The sequence below is a fragment of the Anopheles maculipalpis genome, chromosome 2RL (genome assembly GCF_943734695.1).
Source record: "Anopheles maculipalpis chromosome 2RL, idAnoMacuDA_375_x, whole genome shotgun sequence".
Classification (NCBI taxonomy): domain Eukaryota; kingdom Metazoa; phylum Arthropoda; class Insecta; order Diptera; family Culicidae; genus Anopheles; species Anopheles maculipalpis.
Window position 1 is genome coordinate 68,535,648 of NC_064871.1, and position 10,253 is coordinate 68,545,900.

The following is a 10,253-nucleotide window of genomic DNA, read 5'->3' on the forward strand; positions in this document are numbered from 1 at the left end:
CTGCGTTGGTAGTGGACGAAATGGGTTTGGCGTTTTCGCGTTGTCGGTCGTCGCTGTTGTGCGCTGGGTCGCTGGCGTAAAAATTAGTGTAAATAGAGTGATTAAGTGGTGATTAATTTGTTGACGCAAGTTGCAAAAATAACCTTCTGAGGGTTGTGTGGGGTGTGTGTGTGTGTGTGCGGTGTCTGTGGGAGAGGGTAGCGTGAAGAATCCTTTTGTGGTAAGGCAAGGTGGGAACATTTTTGTGGGTAAGGTAACTTGATCGACGGATCAGACCTACGGACGGAGAGGGTGCTTCTGGTCGACGGTTTGGGAGCATTTTGGACGAACGAGTTTGGACAACAGACGCGCCGCGGCTTCACATCAATGTCCAATTAATGGTATGTTTGTACTTTGATAATTAGAATTTCAACATTCGCTTTACTGCTCTTGCATCATATGGGTTCTGGCAACAATTACTGTATTGTATTGACAATAATTAAAACCATTTACATTTACTTAACATGCCTCTTCTATGTTTGTAGCATTTTTTTTTTTAATATTTATTTTGCAAACAATTCTAATTGCTTGCTAAACAAAACTCTTTCCCAATTCCTGAGCACCACAGGCGCGATTTTCAGCGTGGACAAACAGTGTTGCATTTAAACCGCACGCAATTATTGTCACTTAAAAAGGATTAATTTTTTGGTCGAAATTAGTTTGCCGTCGGGTAGGGGTCGACGCGTGTCAAAGATTGCGTTTCGTTTAATTAATATACTGCAGTGTAATAAACGCTTGCTTCGGCGGTGGTGAGATCTGTCTTTTTTCTGTAGTGGTTTTGCTTTTCTTAAATGGAATGAATTGATTCGTGGCGAGAAAAATAAGTGAAAGATAGATATAGAGATAAGAAAAATAAGGAGAGAGAACATTAATTTGAAACGATTCTAAGTGGATAAGATTTTCAGCAATAAGTAATAACATTTCTTAATAGTACAAGAGTACTTTTAAGAAATGAGAGTGAAAGTGTTTGAGAAATACGTTGATAACTAAGTTTTCAAAACTTATATTTTTTAATACTAAAAAGCATTATTATCGTATTAATTTTAGTTAGCACAATAATACAATTAACACATTCCCTATAGTGATGAGTGGTTAGGTTCGTTCCTTTCCTTCAGCGGAACGATCGAACCTTAGTTTAAATAAAATTACAATTAGAATTAAAAACCTCATTAATTTTTTCCCTGTATAAAACTATATTAAGCTAGAACAAATCAAATTCCAAAATAGCAAAGCAAATACTAACGCTTGTTTTATTTGGTTTTTTGAAAAATACATTGAAAAATTCATTTTTGGGGTGGCTCATGACATTCTTGTGTAGGCAAAAAGACTAGTCTGATTACTAATGCACTACAATAGACACTACAAAGCCTTACATTATCGGTTGAAGTAAGTAAGTAAGTTGAAGTAAGATCTACATGAACGTCTCTACTTTACCCTCACTAGCTATGAGGTTGTAGATAATAAATATCATTAAAAAGTCAATCTCTATAAGCTAGGATCTATAAAGGCCATTCTAAATGATCGATATAAATCATTTTAAAAACGTTCTCGTGGTCAAACTATTTGATGTTTAAATATTAAAATAGTTTTTCGTAGCAATGCGGCCAGGGCGTTCTATTGGAATTAAAAAGGGTCAAATAAAGTGAAAAATCATGTTTAACCTTTAATGCAACCAATTTTGAATATTGTGGAGCAGTTGGTTCAATGTGCAAAAATTAAAGTAAAGAATAGCGGAAATTAGGGCAAATGTTTAAGTGATTCAAGAATAAAAAAATTGATGATTTTCTATGTATTGGGGCAAGAGTAATACCCGTACGGGGCAAGACAGCCACCTAAAGAAATTTGTGATAAATGAAATCATCAAAGATTAGGTTTTTCTTTAGTATGAGTATGCTAGGGCTAAATGTGGTTCATCAATTCCTCCTTTTTTGTGCGTTATAGTATCATAACGACCACAACCTAACTCCTTGCTGGCCTTAGAATTCTAGTTTTTGCATTTGAACCTTTGTGTTCTTAAACGCTTCTAGCTCGTAAAGTGCACCTTTAGGTCACGGATCTTAATGCAGGTTCCATACTAGCCACTGATCACCTTTTATGGGATCTTACCTGCTTATAAGTACACACCATCCGGTTTCTCTGTGAGCTAGTAATTTAAAAAATCCGGATCAGTATCCTGCTAGTTGCTAGTCGGATCGATCGGGAGGCCAATTCCAAATCAGAATTGAAATTTCCAGGTTGTTTGGGATTGAGATCTCAACTCTCAATAAAATCTTTACAAAAAATAGTGGCAGTCTTGTCCCAAAATTAATTTATTTTTATTTTTGTATTTTTCCCTTAGAAAATCCTTAGAGCAATCTTCAAGATTCTACGTCTTTATGTCTCAATTCAAGTAATTCAAAGTTTTTTTTATTTGTTGTTTTTATGCGATTTGAGAGTTTAAATTAGTTTATCAAAAATTAACGATTACTCATGAAATTTGATAAACTATAGTCTATTTTGTAGTAACTATAAAATAAAAAAAAATTTTAATTTGATTAATACAGTATACTTAACCGAGTATGCCCGGGATAAGGTAAAGAATAAGGAGGAAATGCCTTATCAATATGATTATAAAATTTATTCAACACAAGCGGTGTTGACCATGCGGCACTGGACCGTCAAAATTAATAAAAAATAAAAAACTATATAAAAATAAAAAAATAAAATACTATACTTATTTGGTCATCTAATTAAACTTTTACTGGAAAAAATTATAGCTGGCACTTTTGTCCCTATGTTACAGTTGCTCCAACTTCCGCCACGTTCTTTTAATTTCTATATGATAATGGTTAAATAAAAATCAAATTGCTTAATCATTATGTTGCAATCAACATTCACCATGCTGTGCGCACAATCTCAATGAAATTTTTCATATTCTAACTATAAATTTTCTTTAAAAGATCTCATTTCTTCATTACTCTGCGAAGGTGGTAATAATAATTGATTGTTGACGTTGATTTGGTTGTGCAACTCAGCCGACCAACTTTTCAGCTACTTAACTGAACTGCAGAAAATTGATCAATTTCTCTATCAATCATCCAATATTCTTGTTTATGACCAATGTAATTTTTTTATAGTGATAAATAGGTAAAAGTCCGATTTTTCTTCCATGTTCGTCATTTGGAAAAGTAAATTTAAAAAATTCAGCTATTTTTTTACATAAAAAGTGCTAAAAGAAGCTTACAGATAGTTTTTTTCAATACACTTTTCTTAATCTACTTATTTGTTTTTTTTTGTGGAAAATAAATCATTATTCCAACATCGAGTCATAAACAGATATTTTCATTAAAAAATTTCAGACTAAACAAATTTCTAGGTTGAATTTCTTTGTAATACCAATTTTACTTACGTCAATATTTGTTTAAACTGGCTTTTGTTAATTAGTTCACTCTCTCATTCTCACATCACTCGTAGTAGCTAAACAGTTAAAATATTCAATGATGCAAGTCATATAAAACTGCAAAGTAATTCAATTGTGTACACATCAATAACTGTCAATCACATTCTAGGCGTCAATTTCTGGGTGAAACTGATTTCTCACTAAGTGATTTAATATCCGAGACAATTCCCTCACTTTGATTAGAGCTCATCTAAACACGCCGCAAAACGAGCTGTCACCAAAACAATTTGACAAGGTTATAACCTTTCTGTCGACACTTGTCCGATGGAGTAGACGGCTGGCCGGGATGTGCATGCATGTTCGTCAAAATTTGCCCATCTGTATCATCAATTAAGAGACACGCGTCTGAAGGTTGCCCTGGACAGAATGGACCAAATTTTGCAACAAAAAAAAACCCCGACATAGCGACAGACTTGCAAATAGCCGGACGACTCTAATTGATTTATTGTAATGAATTGGCAACAGTTGGATTTATTAAACTATTTGATATTTTGCTTTTGTAACACGCCTTTCAGCTGGATGTCAAAATCAAATATTTTAACCACCTTTTTTCATACGAAATCGATTGTGAAACAATATTTGTAATTAATAAAGTTACTTAAGAAACATAAAAGATGTTTCTCGTGCTTCAAATTGAATCGTAAAATTGATCCCGGAATGCTAACACCGGAACCGACAATTTGCGCAGCGCCATCTGACAAGATCGGAACTTCTTCATACCTTCGCCCTAATGCCAAGGACACCTGCAACTTCCTGCACGCCATTTCGATCGTATCATGGTTGCTGGCAGGATGGAAAATTGCATTCGATAGTTAATCACCTTCAAAACTTTTGTTCCGGCCTCGGTCTCGATAGGCAACAAACTCCTTCCCGTTTGCAAACGACACAGTGATGACGGAAGTCGATTCTCCTCTCCCCTCGAACGAAACCACGCTGAAGGTTCCATCTTATCTGTTCCAACCTAACCCTCCCGAGAATAGCGTGTGGTAGATCTTTACAATCACCAAAGACGCCAACCAGCTCCGCCGTTGTACGTTGTACCCGCTGGAAAGACTACACAATGTAAAGCAAAAGAACCTAGGTTAAGTCTCTGACCTTCCCTCCAGCCTGGACGGACCCGCCCGGATGCCGGGCTTGCCACGCCAGCAGTCGATTGCTTCCCAAATGGTATAGTTTATCGATTTCATGTAATTCATTTTCCAGTTCCATTGCCATTGCCGTAACCCAATTATGGTAGGCCATCTTGGTTGTAGTGTTCCGTAGTCTTCGTCGCACCTGCAATTGCCCGCAAATTACCGACACCGATCGAGACGAGTGTCCCAAATGTTTGTACTTGCAACAGCACCCAGCAAGGACACAATCGCTTTTCCACCCCTAATGTGCCCCTCGTCGAAGAAGGGCCGTGTCTGCGGAAGGTGCGTTGGGTGTTCGTGGGCAGACGGCAATAAACCATTACTTGGTTCCGGTTCCGACAAAACGCAAATGACTTTTATTCTAATGTGCAACAAAAGTGTGCGTTCGCTCGATGGATTCCTAAAGGTTTGTACGGGCCGGATGTTTGAATATCTCGTGGGATGGGATCTAATGGGGATGCTTTGAAGTAATTTATACGCCGCTTAATCATTGGCCGATGGGATACCTTTCGATGCGGATATACTAACACTTGAATGTTAAAGATGTACAAGTTTTCCTAACGTTCATTAACGATACTGGGATTGATTTACAGCCGCTCATTTGAAACTCCAATTCGAAACTATTTAAATGCTGTATAAATTCTACAACACCAACAGACCTCTTTAGTGTCCTTGCCGGTAGATTGCTTTCTTCCAGATTTACCATTCGTGCTAGCATCTAGCATTACACACCTCTTTAAAATGCATCCAACGTTTGAAGAAGCGAGAAAAGAAGTGTAAGCTCAAAAGGATGTAATAAGCGGGTGTCGTAAGTTTACGATCTGGGTTTAATTTGAAATCTCACTTTCCAGCTTTCAAGGGGTCTTGCTTTAGCTTAGAAATGCTATCCCAAAGAAAACGAGTTATTCGTAAAACGAACGAAGATAGCAGTCAAAGCTGTCTAAGAAGTAAAAGTAGCGGAGGGTGGAGTAAATAAGACATGGGAAATTATGCGGGGAACGCTCAAATTGAACCCATGGATGGAGCGCATAAAAGGATTCAAATAGTACAGCAAAAAGATTCTTAGATAAATATAAAAAAAATGTAGAAAATAATAGATGGATTTGGATTGATGACATAGTATATATTAAAACTTCTTTAAAAGATCGCTGGAAAGTTTGCTGATTTAAAATTATGTCTTGGATTTATACCCCAAAGAACTCAAGCCTCACAGTTCTTCTAATAGCAATGATTGCCTTAACCGGATTCATGGTTTGAATAAGGCTAGAATGCCATTATTTCACTGATATAACCTGCAATGATGAGGGACGGCCCGGTGGTCTTAAAACGGCAGGATAGGGTTTCAAATCGCATCCGGACCTATGGGGTTCCAATCCCACAGTAAGCCATTCGATGGCTAGCGTGACCTTAAGGTCGTTAAGCCAAGAAGAAGAAGAATCTGCAATGATGGTGTCAACAATATTCGACGGGTTCGACTAAAAATGTTAGTTAGGGGACGTAGTGCTGTCGCTAGAGACTTTAGTAGCTACTTCCCGACAGATGACGCTGTGCGCGGGTGATCGTGCGTTGCGGTCGTATTAGGACACGAAGACACTACACGAAGAATAGTTTCTCGAGATATATGAGATTCAGGAAGTTGTCGGGATCTAGGACAGGGAAACTCATGACCATATTTGGTTTGGGCATAAAGATTAGATAAACCGTGTTCACGAGCCTGGCGACGAGAACTAAGGATGACAGAATCGTGCTAACCGTTGGCGTGTTAACATCAATTGAAGAGTAAAATATACGTGTCCTTATACCCACGACACAGTTTACGAAAAACACTTGCGCTGAAAAGAGTATATTCAAGAGCTTAAATACATCCGAAAGGGTCCACTCGGGTTCTGAGCAAGTTAACGCGGTAAAAGATAGATACGTGGCATCCTTTTCGTCTACTACTGTTAAACTCAGTGCCAACCTCCTGATACGACCACATGCACTAACCGAGTACATAGTACACTTACACTACACTAACTAGTAGTACGCTCTCCGCTCTCGTTCTTGTACTTACTAACACCAAAACATTAATTTTATGCCTTGATAAAAATGAGATTCGTCTGATTCCAACCTTTAAATCGAATGCTTCTCTGCTCGTTTCCTCGAAATCTGAACGCGCAATTTTAAGAAGAGAACACTAAAGACAATTTGCGGAAGAACTATTCTTAGTTTTCATCCTCGTTTATGAACAGTTTTTTCGGCTTTGTGTCTCTCAGACTACATTTGCCCCTCTGAATCATCCTCTGTATGTTGTATGATCTATAAACACACAAAATTGGCCTCAACATTGAATTCTATCTCTGTTGAATTAGCTTGTCAATAGTCTGTACAATTCTAAGTGAAAGGATTTTTGGCATTTACAATATAAACCTGTATAAACCTTCTAAAAACTACACTCTATCGTTAAAATGTACTGCTAAATATGTGGGACCCTCCAATTAGTATCTTCTTGGCGATCTTGATCATCTACGCGCATCCTGCTGCGCAGACCAACATACAGATGATATGTCTGTTAATACTCTAGTTGCTACAAATGGAGCAAATATTTAGAAAAAAGATTAAATAGATCTAATGCAACAGTGTAAGCTTCCTGTGAGGATAAATCTTTTGAATCTGCCGAAGAAACAATATCCCAAACATTCCTCCTTTAGCAGGGCCCCAACACGAACATTTGCGGTCCCGAAAATGATTTCGAGCTACTGGACCCCTATCATATTGAATCTGCTGAGCGGCAGGAACATTCTACGTGGATCTGGGGATTTACCCGCTAGGGGTCACCCTCCTCGGCAGCTCAATCCGCTAACCGTTAAACCTGCCACAGTTATTTGTTTTGGTAATTTTCCTGCGAAACATTGGCGTGTTCCGGTTACCGATGGATTTGCAATCAGTAACCAGAGTGGAATTTGGTCAAACTGACAAGCTTCGGTGCTCTTTGACACGCCGAAAAGTGGCATCCAAACCCAAACAAACACTCTCGAATCACACGACCCCCGCAAACAAGCACGAGCAGAGCTATAAATGTAATTGTTATTAGTTCATTTGTGTACCAAATCATACCATTTACGCCAATTCAAATTGATAAGGCTATGAGGTTGGAATTTTTGGTTTGGCGTTTCGAACCAACCCAAACCAACCACGGAACCAGCTCGATCGAGGTTATTCTTGGTTTGTGCAATTATTTTTTACTTCCTTTTTTTCGTAAAGTAAACGAAGGCTATGAATAAGAGGAACTCAACGGCCATGTTTTTACAGTTTTCTTATCGTGACGGACAGAAAAATGGTGCCGCAATGATGCTTCGAGCAGCTAAAGCGAGAACCTGCGCCATTTCAACCCATAATGTTTGAGAAGCCGATGCAATCAGAGCAACGATTCTATATTTCAAATAAAAAAAATAAAATAAACAAATATTCTCTCTGAAGGATATCGGGTAAGGAAGGACACAAATTGACAAAATGTGAAACATATTAAAATAAACAAATAGAATGCAAACAGCGACGGAATCACTGCACCTACCTTCTTTGCTCAAACCCAACCCGACTTTGAGGTTGTGGAAAAGGAAATCATCATTTGTAGATGGTGCAGAAAATCGGATTAGGGCACCGAAAGCCTACTTTTGGTCGAACGAGGAACTAAGTCGTTCGGTGCCGTTGTTACAGATTGAACGAGGAGGAATAAAGAGCGAAAAAAAAACAACACCAAACAAACACAAGTATAACATTCAAAAGGACACCAAGAAACATCATAAACCACAATAAAGGGTTTGAAGGTACTATATCAGCGATTTTTGGTTTAGATGAATCAGACATGCTTGATAAGAGAAGCGAAGCGGAAGACACATTTCTTTTTATCGAGGAAGGTTGTGCTTTGAGTTGATTAAAAATGCACAGTGTGGTAAAATAAATCTTTTTGAATACTAATAAAGTGTAGCTTTAAACAAAATATATAGGAACAACCATTTTTTTAAAAGTCCTATTCAGGACTCTTGAAAGCCAAATCAGTTTATGAAAAGCTGGCGGTCAGTTTTCATTGCACTCTCATAAAAAATAATAAAAATGTTCTCATCTGTCGCTTGTTGAAATGATTTGTGGTGCTGCCAAGAATGAGTGATTATATATCCCATTTCAACCACATATATTGCAAAGAATCAATTGTCTGAATATGAGGAGGAATATAAAAACAAGTTAAAATATAAACAAAAAACCTCCGGAGCGGAAATGGTTGTCTCGTTCTGTTTCTGTACCGCGACAAATTCGCATCATTCGCTTGGCGTGTCAATTATGACGACTGTTGATGAGTTTGGATGGGTTTAGACCATTTTTTTTTGCGCAAGACAGGCAACGAGAACAATTCAAAAGTGTTTTATGATCCTTTGTAAAGGATTTTAAAATTTGAAAATCAGGATCATCCCTTCGGTTAGCAAGGATTTACAAAAAATTGGTGAAATTGTTTTAGTCAAAAGTGATCGAACTTCAAAATTAGTGAGAAGCAGTAGGGTTGTCTAGAATTTAATTTTATTTAACAAATTACCCTGAAACTGTGTTACATTTCATGCCTCAAAAAGGCAACGAATTCTACCGAGCCGAAAAGGACTCAACGGGCATTAATATTCAAGGGTTAATTGTGGATTTTCAACCATTGTCTCTCAACTCATTCGCGACTTGCACATTGACGGATGCCCACTGACATGGATATTTTTGGGTGTGAAACAGCCAACGTAAGCATTCGCCTATGGGCGGCCCAATTTAATTAACTCCTCTGGAGAGGAGTTTCCGTGTGGAGGGAACGTTCTAACGCTTTTGGCAAAATTGAACCATTTCGGACATTCAACTAGCCGCACCACAGGGCACAGGCATACATCACCGCCCAGAAGGAACAGCGGTACTTGCTGTTTGGTAAACAAAAAAGCGAATAATCAAACCCAGGTCGTCGAGGGATGAAGTAAGCGCGTTTTAATCGGTTGTTGCTGAATGTCCAAGGGTGCGAATCGAAGTTAATTAGTCGCTTAGAGGTTTACAGGCGGATTGATTTCATCATCAGCAGCGGCAGCACCACCAGTTCTGGGTAACTGGACGAGTTCAATTATGAATGAATTTCGTGTGGGCAGACTGTGGGTAGGGAGAGGGGAAGGCGTTATCTTGGAAATACCGTACATTTTACACATTGTACTCGTGAACGCATCATACTCGAGAAATGAGTCCCAAGACCCATTGACATTAACACGTTAATTTGAAAGTCACTATGTCAGGTTACTAACAATATTGCTGTGAAAGATTTTTATGTTAAGTGTACTGATCAAATTTTCTGGATCATTTGAATAGCTTGTTATTTGAGTATTTTGATAATAGTTCACTCAACATTGAAGATGTTCTGCGGTGCAGTCCGTAGTTTATTCATTGCTGTGTTGCGATCAAGTGGTCAGGGATTCAAATCCCATCCGGACTGTTACCTCGTAGTGAGGACTTACTATCCAACTATGAGGTGTTTGAAAGTCTAGTAGGTCATTCGTTGGCCGGCGTGGCCTAGTAGTCGTTAAGCCAAGAAGAAATAGAAGCAATGAGTTTTTTATTTAAGTCAAATGAGCTTAGTCATGGCACGCTTTCAA